Here is a 20,570-nt window from a genome sequence, read left to right on the forward strand (position 1 = left end):
TTATGCCACCGCACCATGCTAGGGTTAGGGACCATGCGGTTGCTGTGCGGTCCCTAACCCTAAAATCGGCACCAGCACAGCGCAAAAGGGTGGTCTAATGCGGCATTGGCTCAGCTACAGCCTATCTTTGTGCTCACTTTCCAATGCATGTATAGGTGGTGTCCTGCTTAATATCATAATTGCAGCACAGCTGCAAGTGTATTGTGTGTCTTGGTGTGTCTACCTTGACAGTTTCGATATCTTGTAAGGAAGGGTGCATACCTTTACTTAGGCTTTAAATAGCTGCTGACTACACCCTGAAGCAAATTTTACAGGAGGAGGCAACTGTCATGGCATTTCTTTCTTAGCAAGCATAATCACTGTCCATCATGAGAACTGCTCCTTATCGTTGTTCAAACTTTCTCAACGTCAAAGCTGAGGTGCGAGTGCAAACACAGCCGTGTGCAAAACTTTTTGTACATTAATAATCAGAGGCTTGTTTTACACACACACACACACACACACACACACACAGAGGGAACAGGATTCAGCCCAAATCAGGCTCTTCAAAGGCCAAACAAGCCATGTGGGGCAACCAGATGTATCCTGATCACACATGGGCGTTGTTTACATACACAATATGTGTAAAGAGGTGGAGGAACTACTCCTTTACAGGAAAATAAATCTGCATAAAAACAGAGTGTGCAACCCCTCACCTTGCTTTTCCTTGGTGCACTCTGTAGGGTTTTTTTTGTTTTGTTTTGTTTTGTTTTTGGCAAGGGGGGCAGTTTTCCGTTGGTTTGTCTCTGATGTTGCAAAAGAACCAGATAGGGAGAAAACTGTTTACAGTGACAGAGCTCAGCAATGTAAGGCACAGATGGGGCAGGTTTAGATCCCTTCTTCCACTTGTTCCAGCTTGTGTAAAGAGTGGGCCCTGTGAGCCCTAAGCCTCGCTGTTTGGAGGGCGAGATCAATTGCAAGAATTCAATTAATGACAATACTTTTGTTATTTAAATAGTAGCTATAGGGCAGCCTAAGGACTGCAGTGGTGGGGAAGCTTTTTTTTTTTTTCTTTCTGACATGGCCCTGTCAAATTTCCCTTCTCTTGCAGTACCAGTTACATTTTAAGGGAAGCCTCTACTGGCACTGACAAGGGCTCCCTTGAAACGCTTAATTTTCCCTGGCCCGAAAACACATATTAAAAATACACTTACACAACTAAGGTACATCTGCTTTGGCCCTCAATCAGAAAAAATGTTACTGGAAGCTCAAATATCCCAGTATTAATATGGCTGGGGTCTTGTGCCAAACTCAAAAGAACAACTACAAATATTTTATTGCAAAAATGACAACATTCTGCATGAAGAAGAAAATATTTTTGACAGCCAAGACATCTTCAGGTGGTGATGGTTCAAAATGCAACTTGACTTTGAGATGAAATATAACCTTTTGCTCTGATCTTTTAAATTCTTGAGTTTTGACATATAAAATGCTATTCCTCTGTTCCATTTTGATTCTTTTGCCTTGTCTTGTATTTGTTGTTGTTGAAAAACGAGCTTGACTTATGCAATCCTGTGGATGAGATTTCTCCAAGACTCCCTGTCCTCCACTGTTCTGCTTAGTTCCTGTAAATTCATACCTGTGAGCTCTTTCATAGAGTCCATCCATTTAGCATGTGGTTTTTCTCTTTTTCTACTTCCCCTCACCTTTCCTAGCATTATTGGTTTATCCAATAAGTTATGCCTTCTCATGATGTGGCCAAAGTATGACAGCATAAGTTTAATCATCTTGATTTACAGGGAGATTTCCGGCTTGATCTGCTCTAGGATCCATTTCTTTGTCTCTTAGGATGTCCATGATATCCTCAGCACTCTTTTCCAGCACCACATCTCAAATGAATTGGTTTTCTTCCTATCTTCTTTCTTAACTGTCCAGCTCTTGCATCTATACATGGTAACAGGGTATACAATGGCTTGTATGATTCTAACTTTCGTGCTTAATTGTATGACTTTGAATTTTAGGATCTTTTCTAGTTCTTTCTAACATCCCTCCTCATTATTCGTCTTCTTCTGATTTCCTGACTGTGATCCCTGTTCTTGTCAATGTTTGATCCCAGGTATGAGAACTCTTTTACTATTTATATTTCCTCATTGTCTACGTTGAATTTGTGTAGTGGTCTTTTTCTTTATGGTTAGGTGACTTTGCACTTTCTTTCCTGACCTTCTTTAGTAGTTGCTCTAATGATGTTTTCTGCTAATAGTATGGTGTCCTCCGCATATTGATATTCCTTGCTCCTATTTTCACTCCTTCCTCTGTGGCCAAGCCTGCTTTCCGTATAATATGTTCTGCATATAGGTTGAACAGATAGGGTGAAAGGAGTCAGGCTTGCCTGACCTCTTTGCCAATTCGGAACCATTCTGTTTTTCTGTGTTGTGTTCTGACAGTAGCTTCTTGTCCTAAGTACATATTTCTCATCAGGACTATCAGATGTGTTGACACTCCCATGTCTTTAAGGGTGTTTCACAGTCAAAGGCTTTGCTATAGTCTATGTTTATTTACTTTTGGAATTCTTTGATGTGCTCCATTAATCATCATATGTTTGCAGTGTGGTCCCTAGTGCCTCTTCCTTTCCTTAACCCCATTTGGACCTCTGGTTTTTCTATCTCCATGTATGCTTGGAGTCTATGTTGCAAAATTTTGAACATAATTTTGCTTGCATGTGAAATTAGCACTATGGTCCTATAGTCCATATAGTCCTGTTGTCTTGTATAAAGACAATTTAAATCCATCAGCATGTCATACTGCAGGAAGTACTTGAGTGAATTAATATTCAACCAAACAACATTGCCATATGCTACTTTTTTCAACAATTGGTGTCCTGAAACTTTTGTGGTACACCTTCATAAAACAAACCAACATCTGTTTGCATAACTACTTCCTTAAACTATCTACTACATAGGAGAAAATAATGGTGAGAGATATTAAAACTACCCCTCTTTTTGATTTTCTGCTTTCTGCTAGTGGAGAGAAAGAGGATTTAACTCTCTCTTAGTAAGTCTATGTTTAATCACGAGCCTATTTACCATGTCTTTAGCATGGCAAGGCATGTCCAGGAGTTGGAGGTGGTCAAGAAAGAGCTCTTATAACTATGATAATAAGGGCACATAGGCAGGCAGAAATAGAAGGATTCAAAATTCTCTGATACTCTTCTCATGACATTCACCATTTTTGTTGTTGTTGTGTGCCTTCAAGACATTTCCAACCTCTGGAAACCCAAAGACAAACCTATCATGGCGTTTGCTTGGCAAGTTTCTTCAGAGGGGGTAGGATGAGTAAACAGCAGAGTACAACTTCTATATGCAATGCATATATTCTATCCTTGCATTACAGTCTCTCTCTTTTCTTCTTCCTGTCCCACTTCCCTGTGACTTCAGGGGGGTGGGAATCATTGTGTTATTCTTCTACAAACCTACAACTGACCACAAGAGCTGAAGGAGGGAACTGGGTCCCTTCTCCACTGGCTGGGGCCTCCAGTACCAGGAGAGAAGAATGTGTTTTGCTTTCACTGTAGTGCTACATTCTAAATAAAAACACTTTAATTTTTCCCTATAAGAATGGATGAATATAATTTATCACTTGAGTAAAAACACACAAAAAACCATCACACTCAGGGCCCCAATGTCTTGGCTTTGAATACCACTGCCATTAGGAAACAACCCTGCTTCCTGTTGGAGCAGCATCTACAGTGCAATTTTTTTGATCATATCATGAGTCCAGAAGAAACTGGGAACTGACATGTGATTGGCATGTCAAATGAGACATACACTCATTTTGGCTAACTTTCCTGAGTCTCCTTCAGTTCAACTCTTCATATATAAATAGGCTTTCAGTTCCCTGCACTTTGCTGGCATCAATGCACACATGAGAATAAATGCTGTGTAAATGCCTTTATCTTCCATGGGATGCACCTTCTAATAACTGTGTGCACATTTCTATCCATATTCTGATACAACTATTCTGTGTAAATTCTTTGGTGTCCAACTAGAACTGGATCAGATTGACCATAAAAAACTATATGCATGGCGGAAGTGGGGAAAGAAGCTGGAATATAGTTGACTTCTTTCTCCTATGTACCTGAAATTAGGTGTGCAGTTATCAGTAACCGCAAAGACATGTAAAGGTTGGGATGAGTAACAGGAGGGTGAAGTGAAGGGAGGAATTTATTGCATAGGAAATCTGCCCTATTCCTTCCAAGTCCACCCATCCCATCACTGTCAACCTCTTACACTCTAAATCAGTGGTTCCCAAATTTTGGTTCACCAGGTGTTTTGGACTTCCAGAAGCTCCAGCCATCTTCAGGAATATTGAGACCAGAAGTCCAAGACATCTGGAGAACCAGAGTTTGGGAATCACTGCTAGCCTAGTGCAAATGGATTAAACTGATATCCATATGTAAATGGATTAAACGAATATCCCCTGAGCAAAGAGAAAAGAGAACTAGCTCATGCTTCCATTTTTTAATATCCACAAATTCTCAAATTAAAAAAAAAGTTTCCAAGTTATTCAATTGCATACATTATATTCTCTCATGTATTTGTTTGAAAATAAGCATACGAGCTCAATAAACCTGCCTTTAATATTTCTGGTTACTTGCTTCCACATTCAAAGGAGTCACCAAGAGATTAGCAAAGAGATTAACCAGGTTAACAGAGGGATGGTTTTGTATATATGTCAAAATATTGCCCATTTTAGAGAAGAATACTCGCCCTACAGCTATTGCTATCAGGAACTGACATTTTGTACTGCAAAAATCTCCTAATGGTTTTGAACAAAGTCTAAAGGTGTTGAACAGTTCCTTCCACCATCTATTTTCACAAGGATTGTCAGTAATGATGATCATGAATATCACTGTTCTTTTTACAGAAAAATGTAACAACTCCTGGATATAGTTTGTTCCACTTTAATAACTGCCAAGAGGCACAACGTGAAGAAGCAGAGGGATTCTTACAATGAAGATCATTTCTGCAAAGGAGAGTTGGAATTAAAGATGACCAGTGAATATCAGTGAGAGTCCATAAACCTACTGACCACAGGGAAACTTGCTCCTGTGTTGGGTGTGTGCAGTCCATTTACTCCCCCTTAGTTTTCCCTATTGAAGTGAGAAGCTACATTTGGGGTGGACAAAGGATGGCTGCCCCAAAGGCAGCTCTCAGCTGCTCCAGATTTCTTGGACTGCTTTTTTAATAAGCTGAAAAAGGTGAATTGCATCTCCTGGTAGCTTACTGCAGCATCAGTTCACATTTTAAGTAGGTTGTAAGCCCTGAGATAATGAGATGGAGGTCCTTAGCACAAGAGAGACGACAAGGAATAGCCCACATGTGGCAATACTTTTGTGTGTGTGTGTGTGTGTGTGTGTGTGTGTGTGTGTGTGTGTGTGCAAAATTCAACAGTCTTTCACAACCCCTCTGCCTATTCATGGCTATTTAGAAACTATTTATGAGGGTGGGGGTTGTGCTTAAAAAGGAAGATGTGGTGATAGAACTGGAAAGAACAATTTCCTGGAAAGGTTTACAGTGTGTGAATAGTGGCCAAAAACTGCAGAATTCTCATCACTGTGTTATTCTTTGTGACTGAAAACCCATGTTTTTGATAAGGGGATGAATGGTGGCAAATATTGTTTCCCTCCCTTGGTAGTACACAGATTTATCTGGACTCTCTATAGTTTTACTTTCTTTTGTTTTCCTCTGAGGGTCACTCCTGTTGAATGAGTTACAGCAGAGGATATGTTGGATGTGAAATTTAATTACCATAAAGGCCAGTCACTAGAATTCTATCTCAGAATACTTTTGATCCTACTTTTGCCCATGTATTTGTTAATTATATTAAGAATATAGGGCGAGTGCCAAAAGTATCAACTGTAGGATGTATGTGTACAAGCCATAAGATCTGAGATCCTAATTCAGATGATCTAGGCTAGTGATGGGTACAACTAGTTTGGATATCTTGGCTGGATGACTCATTAAACAGACTGTTTCTGATCTGTTAAGCTCCTTACAGTACCAGGTAGAGTGAGGAGGGAGTCAACAGACTGCATGCAACAGCACAAAACATGTTCCTGGTAAACCTGGACTGACCAGGCCTGGCTTATTCTTCAGTGGGAACGTGGCCATTGCACTCAGTAAGACTTTCACCTAGAAAAGTATATGCAAGATTGCAACTTTAACTGCCATTCACATCCACTTTTTCCCCCTTCCTAAGCACGATTTCAGAGTACAACTATTTTTGAAAAGTTACCGCAGCACTTCCTGTACACATCAGCAGTGATCGGTATCTTAAAAGCTAAACGAACTGCTATAATACAAAAAGAGGGCAACTGGGTAACTTGCATTTTGTAACGAACCTGTTTTAAAAGGCTCTAATAGCAAACTGGGAAGTAGAAGTGAGATTAGTGACAATAATGTAAGAATCCAAAGAAGCCTATACCTGTTCATAAAGGCAATATATCCTGCATTTTTATGACCCCACTCAAAAGTTCCACGTGTAATTTAGAGGCAGTCAGAAATATAACACACATACACAAAGCACACAAAAGAAACAGAACACACCCTGAATTCCTGAGAACTCCAGCTGTTCAACAGGCAAACATCAAGAAGCAAGCAAGGTGTTTACTCCCCAAAGTTTGACTTTTAAATCTATCAAAATGTAGCCTGCAAGCCAAACTAACAGCCAGTACAAAAGTCTAAAAAGTCTAAAAAGGAAACAAGAATAGCAACAATTGCAAATGAAAATAAAAATCCAAACCTGGTTGGCCTTTCACAGGCATGCCTATGTGGTGGCACATGTTCAGATCTGAATTCCTTTCAGCAAAGTTACTCGGCAAGTACAATTTAATGTTTTCAAGAACAAGAGTGTATAAACGCATAGTCAAAGAAATAAAGAACCAGCTCTCTTTTTTCCAGTCTTGTGAAACTTACCAGTGTGTAAAGTTTCCCTTGAATTGGGTGTCTAGATACGGATTACTCTTATTCTGCTTTTCTCAAAGGCTCTCCGACAGTCAACTCCTCTCAGGCGAAATAATGCCCCAAAGCAACCCAGCAATCTTTGAAAACATTGAAGTATGTGCAAGAGGGGTGTGTGTATGTGTGTGTGTGTGTGTTTTTGGCTGTCTAGTCCAGGAAGATTAGATTGATCCTTTGCTGCCAGAGAACAGTCGTGCAGGAAAAGTCAGCTTGCTTTTAATTTGGCACCACCCTTCAGCTCTGAGATCACAGAAGCTTAGCTTTGAAAAGGCTAGTGGAAGAAGGAAAAAGGCGTTCCCTCTGAATGTCCACACGGATGTGAGGGATGGACCCTACTCAGATCATGCTTGTGATTCAACCACATGCAGTGCCAACAGCTAAGCACACACACAGTGCCCATTGTTAAAACCTGGCAGGCTCTTCTCTCCTCCCTGTCTAACATGAAGCTTGCCATATTTGTTTTAAAAATAATAATCAATAATGGCATTAGATCAAAAGAGTGAATGATGTTTTTTGTGATTATTTTGAGTCTTTTGTGAGTGTTGTGTGCTTTCATGTTTTCTTCAAGGGGTTTTTCTTGGCAAGATTTGTTCAGAGAAAGTTTGCTATTGTCTTCCCTGTGACTGAGAGCATGTGTCTTGCCTAAAGTCATTCAGGGGGTTTCATGGTCATGCTGGGAATCAAACCCTGGCTGAATTTGTAGTCTAAATGGAAATAGTATATCTAATCTATTATTTTGCATTAGCTTGTTCTGCATGAGACCCCGTGTAGTGGTCTGAGCACTGGACTAGGACTTTGGAGGACACAGGCTGCATTTGCATTGCAGACTTAATGCAGTTTGACAGCACTTTAACTGCCATGGCTCTATACTATGAAATTCTGGGATTTGTAGTTTTGTGAGATATGTAGCCTTCTCTGTCAGAGGGCTCTGGTACCAGAACAAACTACATATCCCAGGATTCCATAGTACTGAGTCATGTCTGTTAAAGCGGTGTCAAACTGCATTATTTCAGGGTGCCTCAGGGTGCATCTATGCCTTAGAAATAATGCAGTTTCACGCCACTTTAACTGCCGTGGCTCCATCTTATGGAAACCTTGGATCTGTAATCTTGTGAGGCACTAGCATTCTTTGGCAGAGAAGAATGTAAAACTACAAATCTCAGGATTACATAAAGTAGAGCTGCAGCACTTAATGTGGTGTCAAACGGCACTATTTCTACAGAAGATACACCCAAAGATTCAAATCCTTGCTCAGCCCTGGAAGTCTACCGGGTGACCTTGGGCAAGTCACACTCTCTCAGCCTTAAAGAAAGGCAATGGAAAACTCTCTCTGAACAAATCATGCCAAGGAAGCCCTAGGATAGGGCTTCCTTGGGGTTGCCATCAGTCAGAAATGGCTTGAAGTAACACACCAACAAGACTGTTCTGCCATTCTTACAGTTTTTATATGGTGTTTTGGATGTGTACTGTTGTATTAATTTTATTGGTAATATTAGGGACAATATATTACTATCAATTAAATAAAATACAGTCAAATGCTTTATTTATTTAATTTATATCCAGCCCTTCTCCCAACATTTGACACAAAGTAGCTTGAAATAATGTTAAAACAAGTTACAGCTTAGGTCCAGACTTATTTGGTCCAGAAAGACCTGTGTATCTTCCTTTATGAACCTGCCAGAAGTCTAAGATATTAAGAAGGCTTTCTCTCAGTCCCACCACCATCATAGGCTCACTTGGTGAGGACACAAGAGAGAGTCTTCTTGGTGGCTGCTCCTTCCCTCTGGAACTCCCTTTTATAGGAGGCTAGACTGGCCCCCACTCAGCTCACCTTTTGCCAGCAAAGGGGCTAAACAGACTGGTGTTTAACACTGGCCTTTGGGCAGAGTGGGATAATGGCATCCGCATGCCCCGATGGTGCCCCGATGCTGGTGTCATGCCGCCCATTTGCCCAGATGGCGGGTGGCATCATGCTTCTTCTCCAGCAGAGCATTTAGATGTGCTGCACCAAAAAAGAGGTGTGGTGTGTGTGGCACAAAAGCAAGGGTGCCTTTTTAGCCAGCACTAAAAGGAGTGACATTTTGCCGTTCTTTTTAGCACCTGCAAAGATCTAAATTGGGGCCATGACATGTAGTTGCCGTGGCCCCGATCTGGCGAGGAAAGGGTGGCAGGATGGCACTTCAAACGGGCAGTCTGTTTTGCCCCAAAGACGTCTCTCTTTAAGCAGGCTTTTATTGTGCAACTGCATTCAGAGTGGATTCTTATTGAGGTGTTTGTCTTTGAATGGTTTTAATGTTTGTTTGTTTTTACTTTAACTTAGTATGTTTTTAATGATTTTATATTCTGAACTTGTTACATTGATGTGATGTTTTTAACCTAGTTTTTAAAATTATACTTTTTAAAAAGCATATTTTGTGGGCTGCCTTGGGTCCAATTTAAGAGAAAGGCAGTATATTAAACAAACAAACAAACAAGATACTGTTAAAAGCCTGATAGGGTGGGGAGTTATGAAATAGTTAAACCATCTGTTATATAAAAAACAATAATTGAAAACAGTATAAAATAATTTAGAATATAACAATAAGTATAAATGCTGGGCATCTCAAAAGACCCTTCTGCATGACTAATAAGAAAATACAATCAGCCCTGGTTATCATTTTGAATGCAATATTTTGGGCTGACATTTCTGAACAGTTTCTGAACGTAGCCTCATGTATACGACACTCAGTAAATCAGACAGGATGTAATTATATGTCGCCATAGCCAGATTTTACATCTTCAGTAAAGGTTGCAGCTAGCACACAAAGTTTTCACCATGCAAATATGGCCATTGCTGAAACCTGGGCATCCAGGCTTCAGCTGAGTCGAGGTGTATACCCAAGCCACAATCTGGGATTTCAGGGGGAGTGTAAGCACAGTACAGCTGAATCTCTGTTCCCTAATCTTCTTTTCAAATGACCAGGAACATCTCTGTCTTGTTCAGATTTTGTTTCTGTTTGTTCATCCTCATCCATTCCACAACTGACCGAAGACACTGGTTAGTAAGTACCAAAACAATCTCCATAGAATCAGATAGAAAGGAAATACAGTTATAAGCACTTACAGACTGCATTCTTTATTGGAAAAAAGCACCCAAAGAAATATATAGAAACTTAAATACTTGTAAATTGCATTTCCCACCAAAAAGCAGCATCCAAAGTGAAATACAGAGAACATTCAAAATCTAATCCATAGCACAATAAAGCCAGTCTTACTTAAGCATGGTTCCCACACCTGTGTTTCATTATAATTAGGCTTATGGTATAGCATCAAAGATACCAATATTATACAAAATGTGTATAATATCAAAGAGTCCAGTTAAAACATCTGCAGAATGTTCTTCCCTGAATGAAGTTGTTGTTGTTGTTGTTGTTGTGACCTTTCAAGTTGTTTCTGACTTATGGAGGCCCTAAGGCAAACCTATCATGGGGTTTTCTTGGCAAGAATATTAACCATGAGAAAAACTCTCCCTCATGAAACAAATCTATCTAGAACAGTGGTCCCAAACTTTCTGGGCATGTGGCTGCATTTGGCTTTAAACAAACAAACAAACAAAAAACCTGCTGTGAGAGTAACCATAAAATGGATGCTGGAGGCAAGGTTAGTCACAAAATATCTTTAATGCTTTCTTTTCTGTGTGTCCTCACAATATAAAAATGCCAAACTATATTGAATCAACATTTAAAAAAAAAAAAAAAAGCAATAATCAATCATTTATATTAGTCATGGTTGTTAAACTGTTGAGAACATAAGAGCCATGCTAGATCAAACTGAAGGCCTATTCTGTCAAGTGTTCTCTTCACATAGTGGCTATTCAAGCACCTATGGAAAATCCCACATCAGGACATATGGAACTGCAACCTCCACTTTCAGTTCCTGAACAACTGATTTTTTTGTTGTGGTGTTAACTGCCCTCAAATCAAACTTGACTTATAGCAACCCTGTGGATGAGACATCTCCAACACCCACTGCCCTCAACTGCTCTGCTCAAAGCCTGCAGACTCCCAAGGCCAGGACCTCCCTGATTAAGCCTAACCATCCGGCGTTCGTTCTCCCTCTCTTTCTACCTCCTTCTACATCTCCTAGCATCCGTGTCTTTTCCAGTGATTTATGATGTGACCAAAGTACCACAGCCTCAGTTTGGTCATCTTGGCTTCCAGCAAGAGTTCAGGCTTGATCTTTTCAAGGACCTGTTTGTTTATTTTCTTGGGCATCCATTCAGCACTCTTCTCCAGAATTTATTTTCTTTCTATCAACTTTCTTCACTGTCCAGCTCTCACATTTGTACATGGTGATGGGGAATACACTGGCTTGGATGTTCCTTACTTTAGTCTTCATAGTTATATCTTTGCACTTTACAATCTTGCCTAGTTCTTTCATAGCTGCCTTTCCCAATCCTAATCTTCTGATTTCTTGACTGCACTCTCCATTCTAGTCAATATTTGATCCAAAGTATGGGAACTCTTTGGCTATTTCAATTTTCTCGTTAGCTAGGATGAATTCTTATAGAGCTTCTGTGGTCATTATTTTTGTTTTCTTGATGTTCAGCATTAAACATACCTTGGTATTTTGCTCCTTGACCTTCTTCAGTAATTGCTCCAGGTCTTCATGGGTTTCTGCTAGTAGTACTGTGTCATCTGTGTACCTTAGGTCTCTGATTTTGACTCCTCCTGCTTCTGGGTCTAAGTCTGCTCTACATATGATATTTTCTTCATACAGGCTAAATAAATAGGATGATAGAATGCAGCTTTGCCTGACTCCTTTGACAGTGGAAACCATTCTGTTCCTCTGTAGTCTATTCTATTTTATCCTAATGACAGCCTCTTGTCCTAAGTGCAGGTTATGCATCAGGACAATCAAATGTAGTAGCATTCTCGTTCTTCTAAGAGAAAACCATAGAGTTCATGGTCTATGCAGTCAAAGACTTTGCTGTAGTCAGTAAAGCACATGCAGACTTTCTTTCAGAATTCCCTGGTCCACTCCAGCAAGTGTTTGCAATGTGATTTCTAGTGCCTCTTCCTTTCCTAAATCCAGGTTGCACCTCTGGGATTTCTCGCTCCATATATAGTAGGAGTATTTGTTGCAGAATTCTGAACATGACTTTCCTTGCATGGGAAATTAGTGCAATGGTTCTGTTAATTACTGATATACAGTAACAGCAACTGATATACAGAGACATACTGCCTTTAATACTGGAGGCGATATATAGCAAACCTGACTAGTAGCCATTGGTGGTCCTAACCTTTATGAACATACCTAATCTACCTTTTGAAGCTGTTTTTCCACTTTAGTTTTAACCGTATGATGCATTAGAAAAAATTAAGTATTCAGGGGAAATGTGTGTTATTATGAAATATGGGCACACACTAGGAGAACAAAACTTAAAACAAGGTGCCTGAGAAGAACCTGCCTTGTTCCCATGAGGCAGAAAGCTGCTCTAGAGCCTTAGGGGATGCCCAACTTCCACTGGAACATACACCAGGAGATTTACTCCCAGCCCCAGAGGCAGATGGCTTCTTTCCACTCATAATATAAATTAGCCCATTTCTCTTGTACCAATGCTCACTAGCTGGACTAGACATCTTTGGGTTCTGTGCCAAAAGGCAGGACAATGCCCTTGACTCCCTCCACACACTGACATGTCTCTAAGGCACAATAGAAGAAGGCACCTCGTCTCTTGGCACTGTTCTGGGATGGGCCCAGATTCTAACTGCTCCATGCTCTCATCTCTAAATATTATTGTCATTTTTTGTGGAAGTCACATTTGTGTGAGACAGTATATCTAAAATGACGTAAATGTGTCTTATGTTGAGTCAGATTATTGGCCTCTTGATCCCAGTGTAGTCTGCCTTCCATATCCACAGATTTTTTTTATCCATGGATACAAGTATCCACAGTTTGAAAATATTTTAAAAATAAACAAATTTCAAAAATCAAACCTTGATTTTGCCATTTTATAGGGGCACCATCCCACTGTGGCATTGTATTTAATGGGACTTGAGTATCCACAGATTTTGGTTTCTACATGGATGTCCTGGAACCAAACTCCAGTGGACACCAAGGGCCCACTGTGTTGTCTTCCATAACAGGCAATGCTCTTCCAAAGTCTCTGGAAGAGGTTCTTCCCAGGCTTGCTATCTGAGATGATATGGAGTGAACCTGCAACATACTGCATGTGAAGTATGTGCATTACTGCTGAGTTATGACCCCTCTCCATAACAACTTTTTGATAGTACCATACCTTAGCACCTGATTTGAATCATAATGAGGGTCAGACCTGCTTAATCCTTGTATCAGAAATCACCAGGGAATACCAGGAATCTCTAGGTAGGATGAGGAGAGGGTCCTCCTTAAAGCAGTGAGGAAGGGCTGCTTGTCCGACTTGACAAGAGTCAGCTAGTTGGACCCATGGCCTGACTCAGTATAAGGCAGCTATCTGTGATACTGGTGCTGAATAACAAGTACTGAAGATAAATATTTGCAACTCAAAGGAAATAAAGTAGGAAGAGTTCAAAAAGAACATGCATTATTGTAATAACCAAATTAACCTGTCAGTGTAGCTGATAAGGAAAAAAGCCCTAACAGGTTCATCTTGCAAACTGCCTGTTATATATCGTAAGATCCATGGATAGTCACAATGAAATATTGTTTGAAAAGTATGCATATATAAATAGTGAAATCAGGTTATATTCCTTTGCTACTATGTAAAATTATTTACCAATCCCCTCCTATAAAAGAAAGGCAATATCAACAGCATGTCAGTTAATCACAAAGGTGCTACAATGACCCTTTGCATACTGATTTTCCAGACTAATGCGGCTATACCTTTGAATAGCAACCATGATAGTAATAATCTGATAGCTATTTCAATTTTCCTTGATTAACAGAAAACTAAGAGAGACAACCGTTTTATTTTATTTTGCTGTTGGTAATACAGCTTATGAGGAGAGCCAGTGGGGTGTAGTGGTCAGAGAATTGGAACAGAACTTTAGAGACCAGGATTCAAAACTCTATTTGGCCATAGAAACCCACTGGGAGACCTTGGGCAAGTCACATTCTCTCAGCCTCAGAGGAAGGAAATGGTAACCCCCTTCCCTCTAAACAAATCATGCCAATAAAAGTCTGTGATAGGGTTGCCTTAGGGTCACCAAAAATGGAAAGCGACTTAAAGGCACACAACAATACCGCTTATAAAGGCCAGCAAGATGTATTGGTTTCAGTGTTGCATTACTGAAATTTATTTTATTTTTTAAATTTATTTAGAGTATTTATACTCCCACTTGGTCATGGAAACTCATGAGATCACTTTGGGCAAGACCTACACTCTCAGTCTCAGAAGAAGGAAATGGCAATGCCGCTTCCCAAACAAACCTTACCATGAAAACCCGTGCTAGCTTCTTCTTCTTAAGTCAGAAGTCAGTAACAACTTCTGGACACAAAATAACAATAACAACAACAACACAGCATATACTATTTGTGAGGGGTAGCTTATCATCTAAGCACTGGGAAGGCACTCATTCCACCATTTTAGAATGATGTATTTCCCTGTTCAGGCCGTAGATCAACCCAGTCATTTGTAACCAAGGTGATCAGTCTCACTGTTTTAAGCTTACACTTCAATTCTTTAAAATTGTACATGTCTTGATAAGGTGTGTCAGTAAGAAATCTTCATATATAGGGCAAAAGACCAAAATCAAATCAGTAATGCCCCCTTGGTATCTACAGAAGATCTGTGGTGCTCTGCACACTGTTGAACTACAGCTCCCATCAGCTCCCGTGATAAATGGTCATGCTGACTGGACCAAAGAAACACTAGAGAGCCACAAGATCTACACTCCATACTTCATCCTTTGTAGCACTTTCCCTACTAGTAAAGCAACCTGCCATCACTAGGATGAATTAGCATGAACAACTGTCAACAAAATATGTTGAGCCCCAGTTCTGGAAAAAAGTGAGATAACTCCAATACTGAGATGATGATGATGATGATGATGATGATGATGATGATGATGATGATGATGATGATGATGATAGCTAGGGCCTCCAACTTGTTTTATCCTAGTTTAGCCTAGATCCTGTCTTTGCTTTTCTGTTCTAGGAAAATCAAGTTAACAAGTGTGATTGCTATACAGTAACTAACCTCCCTAGGCTAAAAGTCTCATGAACCTGCTCGGTGACAAATTAATATTCTTCCTGTTGAATCCTCCCTGCAATATCTTCTGCTAAGCTGGTTACCACCTAGACAAAGGTTATCAGTCACTGCTTATTTATTCAGACCTTCATATGCTTTTGTTCCATCATGGAAATCCTGTCTTAAATTCTAGACATGTCCTTCTAGTCTGAACTAGAGAGAACCAACAGTCTGATTCAAAATAAATCAGTTTCCCTTGCTCCTACTGCTTCAGAGTTTTAGCTTTTGCTTGAGCATAACAACCCTATATTGGTGCTGGAACTGAAGATTTGCTGCTAGTATACAGTAGAATAATTGTCAATCTATGTGATTAAGAATCCTCATTTGAATGAAATAGACTGTAATCTGGCCACATGTGATTTGGAGGAATTTGCAGGGGGACTCTATAAACTCTGGTGAAAAAGGATTTGTGGTTTCTACTGGATTAATCATGAGGATATGCATTATTGAACATGTGGCTGTCCATCAGCTCAGGAACTTGTTCAGTTCCTTCCTAGTTGCCCTTCCAGGTCTTCATCTTAGGAGCATAGAACTGGAAGAGACCACAATGGGCATCCTGTCCAACCCCATGCCATGCAGGAATACACAAGGCACCTCTGACAGCTGGCCATCCAGCCTCTGTTTAAAGACCTTCAAAGAAGGAGATCTCTTGTGACTGCTTGACTGGAGTCACCATTTTGAATAATGACTGAGACAAAGTATAGGAAATCTTTCACTATCTCAATATCTTCATCACATACTTTAAAATGATGTAAATCATCTGAAGCCATTTTTTTGTTTCTTTTCTTAATGTTCAGCTGTAAACCTGCCTTTCTTCCTTGACTTTCTTCAGTAATTGTTCCAAGTCTTTGCTATTTTTTACTAGTACTATGGTGTCATCTTAATATCTTGAAGTGTTGATGTTCCTTCCTCCGATTTTCACAGCTCTTTTCCTCAGAATCTAATCCAGGTTGCACATCAGGATAATAAAATGTTGTGGCACATCCATTTCTTTAAGAGCTTTCCAGAACTTTTCATGATCTACACACATTTGTACATCTCCAACAATGTAATATTTTGACAATGAAAAAGTGTTCCAAGGAAATAATAGATTTCAATGATTATTAGCCATGATGTCTGTATCTATGTCCAGAGAAAGCATGCCATGGAGCACCAATGAGGAGCAATATTGACCTGACAGTGGTGAGCTTCCAACCTGGCTGGCAAGTATAAGAAACAGGATTTAGGATGGATCAAACTTCAATACAAATTAAGCCATATTCAGCACTGTGACTTCTGCAATTGCAGTGAGATTATGGAAGTAGATGTGTCACCTGGTTTCTTCTGTTGCTGCCACTCAAGGTTAATGCCCATGGAGATTTGAAGAAGATGATACATTTACTGCAAGGCAAATTAATCTGCATAACATGATTGCAACAGATTATGAACTCTTGTGAGGGGGAGATGACTTTAAATAGATCTGTGACTAATTCTTTGACAGGGCTGTGAGATAGTACATGTTAACAAAGTCAACATAATCAGCTGTTGTGTGCTAGTACTACATGGCACCATGTTGCAAAGTATGGCAGGCAAGTTTGACCTACCTGCCAACATGTCAGCACAGATATGATCCAGTATCCTGCTGATAGGTAAGAACTATGGATTGCAAATAATGAACAAACACTGCATTTCTCAAAGAAAAGCCTTAGCAAAAGATGCTCATGCAGCGTAGAAACTGACTCTTACAATCTCCTGCTATCAGGTCTTGAACTAGAGGGCACTTAGATTTACAGCCTGGGTACAGAAGATGTGAAACCATACTTCAGCACAAGCCTGCTTCCTTTTTCTCTTCTTGCTTCTCTCCTCAAGCATCTTGTTGTATTTTCAGCTTATCACAGTTTGCAATTTTGTTCAAATTAGATCTGTAGTTAGTTTTACCTGCTGCATATACAAATAAGCAAGGATCAGAAAACATGATTCGAAAGCAGCTTACTTGGACCAGCCAAAGTCACAACTAATTATATTTTGTCCCAGCATAGCTCTGAGCAATTTTTTAAAAATTTGTCAGATGCATATTAAAACACATTATTTAGCCATCAAATCAGGTAAACTAAAGCATGACAAGGTCTAAATACGCAGAAGCTAAGCAGGTCAGCTTTTGTTACTGCTAAGATGGGAGACCACCAACAAATACTAGGTGCTCTCAAGAGTGCAAGGCAGAGGGTTGCACTGGATGGTCCTCACAGTCTCTTCCAGCTCTATGATTCTAAGAAAGCAGGAGTTGGGTATCTTACATAAAGGAATGATTTTTCTTCCTTCTTAGTTGCAGGATAGTTTAGCTGTGTCTACTGGAAGGAGGAGCCAAGGCAGCATGCACTAAAACATTCCTTGTGGAAAATAAGTCAGAATTCTCAACTGTTTTGGCCTCTGGTTATATTCTGCTTCCCGCTTGTGGCAGAAAAGAAATGCCTCCACAGTGCTGAGCCCTGGCGTGGTGTGGGAAGCATCCTAGATGACCATAAGATCCTTTTTTTATTCCAGCACTTATATTTAATATTGTTTCCATCTCCATGACAGAGCAGATGAAAGCAAGCAGAGACTGGAATTGCAAATACCTGAGTGCTTTCATTTTTAAGGCAGATGGCCTGGGCAAAGATAAAAGACAAGACTGAAAAAGGATTAATTAGCATCTACCAGAGAGGAATGCAAAAGAGGGAAAGTAGTTCATTAATATTCATTCATGTTTAAATACGTATATTTCCATTCCAACCTATTTGTGTCTCGGGCGAAGTAGCATTTCCAAAAGCATTTGGCTGGCAAGGAATTTATCATGGCAAGTATTTGCAAAAAGTATGTAATATTCATAAACAGAGGAACTCTAGAGAAGTAAGACTTAGGAGATTACCGCACTAGGGTAAAAGCGTTCCCTAATGTGTTCTCACGGGCGCGAGCCTGGAGCATGATGAGAACCAGAATGCTAGTTTACCGCACGGTGGAACGCCGTCATCGCCGCCGGGCGTTCCAAATGTGTTCCAGGGACGCTATTTCTGGGAACGGTTCAAAACCGTTCCCAGAAATGGCGTCCCTGGAACACATTGGGAACACATTTGGAACGCCCAGCGGCAACAGCGGCAACAGCGGCAACAGCGGCGTTCCGCCGTGCAGTAAACTAGCGTTCTGGTTCTCATCACGCTCCAGGCTCGCGCCCGTGAGAACGCATTGGGGAACGCTTTTACCCTAGTGCGGTAATCTCCTTACATTCTACAACTGATCAGGTTAGGAGTTAAATTGCTACATAAACAAAATCCTCATGTTTATGTATATGCCAAAAACAAAAATACCGAGGTATGATATGTTAAACACTGGGCTTTGGACCCTCTGGTTATGATGCTTAACATTTTTGTTGGTATATTTGCATTGTACACTGTAAGGTAGATCAGTATTTTTCAGGCAGGAGGATTGAAGATGAAAGCCAAAGTTTGCATGAACCTTTGTATATCACATATGAACCAAGGATGTTGCAGGTCTGTAGCATTTACTGGTGTTGTTTTAAAAAGAAGTTTTGCATCCATTAATATATTTGTAAAAACTTTTAGTAAAAAAAAAATTGCCAAAAATGTATATGTTGCGTTCCACTGAAAGAAGCAGTCATGAAACATCAAAAAGAAAAAGGAAAAAAATCCCAAAATCTAGTGTAATGAAACAGAGAAAACCAATACAAACTAATATAACCTTAAATAAACAACAATAAAAGTGTTATTTATAAACAATACAACCACAAATATAACGGGTTGGCTTGTAATGGTTTTCTCCATCTAGTTTAATACTGTGTAATCTGATAGGCAGTGGCAAAGATGTTTCCCAGACACCTGAGATCCTATGAGCCAAAGACATTAAAGATATAAGTTTGTGAGCTTCTGTGTATAAGGCATATCCTCACTAAGACTGCATCTGCACTGCAGAAATAATCCAGTTTGACACCACTATAATTGCCATGGCTCAATGCTATGGAATCCTGGAAATTGTAGTTTGTTGTGGCACCAGAGCTCTCTAACAGAGAAGGCCAGATGTCTCACAAAACTACATTTCCCATAGCATAGAGCCAAGGCTGTTAAAGTGGATTCAGACTGGATTATTTCTGCAGTGTGGATACAGTCTAAGCCCATTTTTAACTAGTTTCCACTCAATTAGCTCAATTCAGTTCCTGGGAAATGGTGTCCTATGTTGTTATCTCCTCAAAGAATAGAACCAAGTGATAAGAATTTGGGCTCAGGTGTAATTGCAGTGGGCCCTTGGTATCCACTGAGGTTTGGTTCCAGGACCCCCCTGGATACCAAAATCCATAAATGCTCAAGTTTGATTAAATGCAAAGAAATGGTGAAATGGTTTACAGAAGATGGCAAAATCAAGATTTTTTAATTGAAATTTATAATTTAAAAAAACAAAACATTTTCAAGCCACGGATGGTTGAATCTGTGGATATAAAAATCCATGGATAAGGAGGGCCAACTGTAATCCCATCATTTGTTCATCAGGTCACAATCACTAAGCAAGTACCCACATGAGAAGGCTCCTTACCAAGTGAAAGGAGACTTTACATCAGCTTAAATCACCACCTACAGATTTGAGTATGCATCATTTGGCCAGTGTGCTAAAACAACTATTTGATGAATGAAATCTGCCCATGAATTTTATTATAATTAGAAGGAAAGGCAAGCATGTTAAACGAACAGACATCACTGGAAGGAGATATATATGCATCATTCAAAACATGATTTATTTTGTTTCTTTTAAGCAGCCCAAACAACAGTTTGATGCTCTGGTAGATCAAGGGCATCCTTGCATGCCTCCTATTCATTTGCTCAGAGTTTGCACCATAGAGTCCTGGGATACAGGGGCCCCAAGTTTCAGGCCACACTAGGTGATACCCTAAGGGGTGCGTGTGAAATTACTGCTCTCCAAACATCTGCCATTTGATGTTTACCTGCATCCCTTTAAAATGCTGGAGCTCAGTGAAAGAGATGGTATGAACTGTGGGAAGCTCAGGAAGTGGAGAAAGGAAAGGCCTCGGGGTTTTCTTTTTAATTAAAAAGTATTAAGTTTTCTTAGAAAATATCGCATCTTACCAAATTTTAACTTTAACCACATGAAACTATGAAAATGCAAATAAGTTTAGGATCTGTATATGATAGTGTAATTAAAAGGTATAAGTTTAATTTTGCTAGTTGCTTATGTCACATCTATTGCTATTACATGCAGTGATACAATGGGCCCTTGGTATCCGCTAAGGTTTGGTTCCAGAACCTCTGTGGATACTGAAATCCACGGGTGCTCTATTCCTGTTTAATATAATGGCATAGTAA

At 39.9% G+C, this 20,570-nt stretch overlaps 1 protein-coding gene across 11 annotated transcripts in view; it reads right to left on the reverse strand.

Annotated features, from left to right (window-relative positions):
* The window catches only part of RAB27B (RAB27B, member RAS oncogene family), a 138,398-nt gene that overhangs the window by 40,280 nt on the left and 77,548 nt on the right, over positions 1-20,570 (reverse strand). Inside the window, exon 1 of one of the 11 annotated variants that reach the window (XM_089497361.1) lies at positions 6,954-7,210. The exons of 9 other annotated variants lie outside the window; for them this stretch is intronic. The gene's annotated coding sequence lies outside the window, so the exon portion shown is untranslated. Of the gene's footprint in view, positions 1-6,953; positions 7,211-20,570 lie in introns of those variants that run through there. One more of the 11 variants, XM_089497359.1, reaches the window with a different exon arrangement.

The sequence above is a fragment of the Sceloporus occidentalis genome, unplaced genomic scaffold, assembly GCF_023333645.1.
Source record: "Sceloporus occidentalis isolate IW3139 unplaced genomic scaffold, rSceOcc1.0.p SCAF_1, whole genome shotgun sequence".
Taxonomy (NCBI): domain Eukaryota; kingdom Metazoa; phylum Chordata; class Lepidosauria; order Squamata; family Phrynosomatidae; genus Sceloporus; species Sceloporus occidentalis.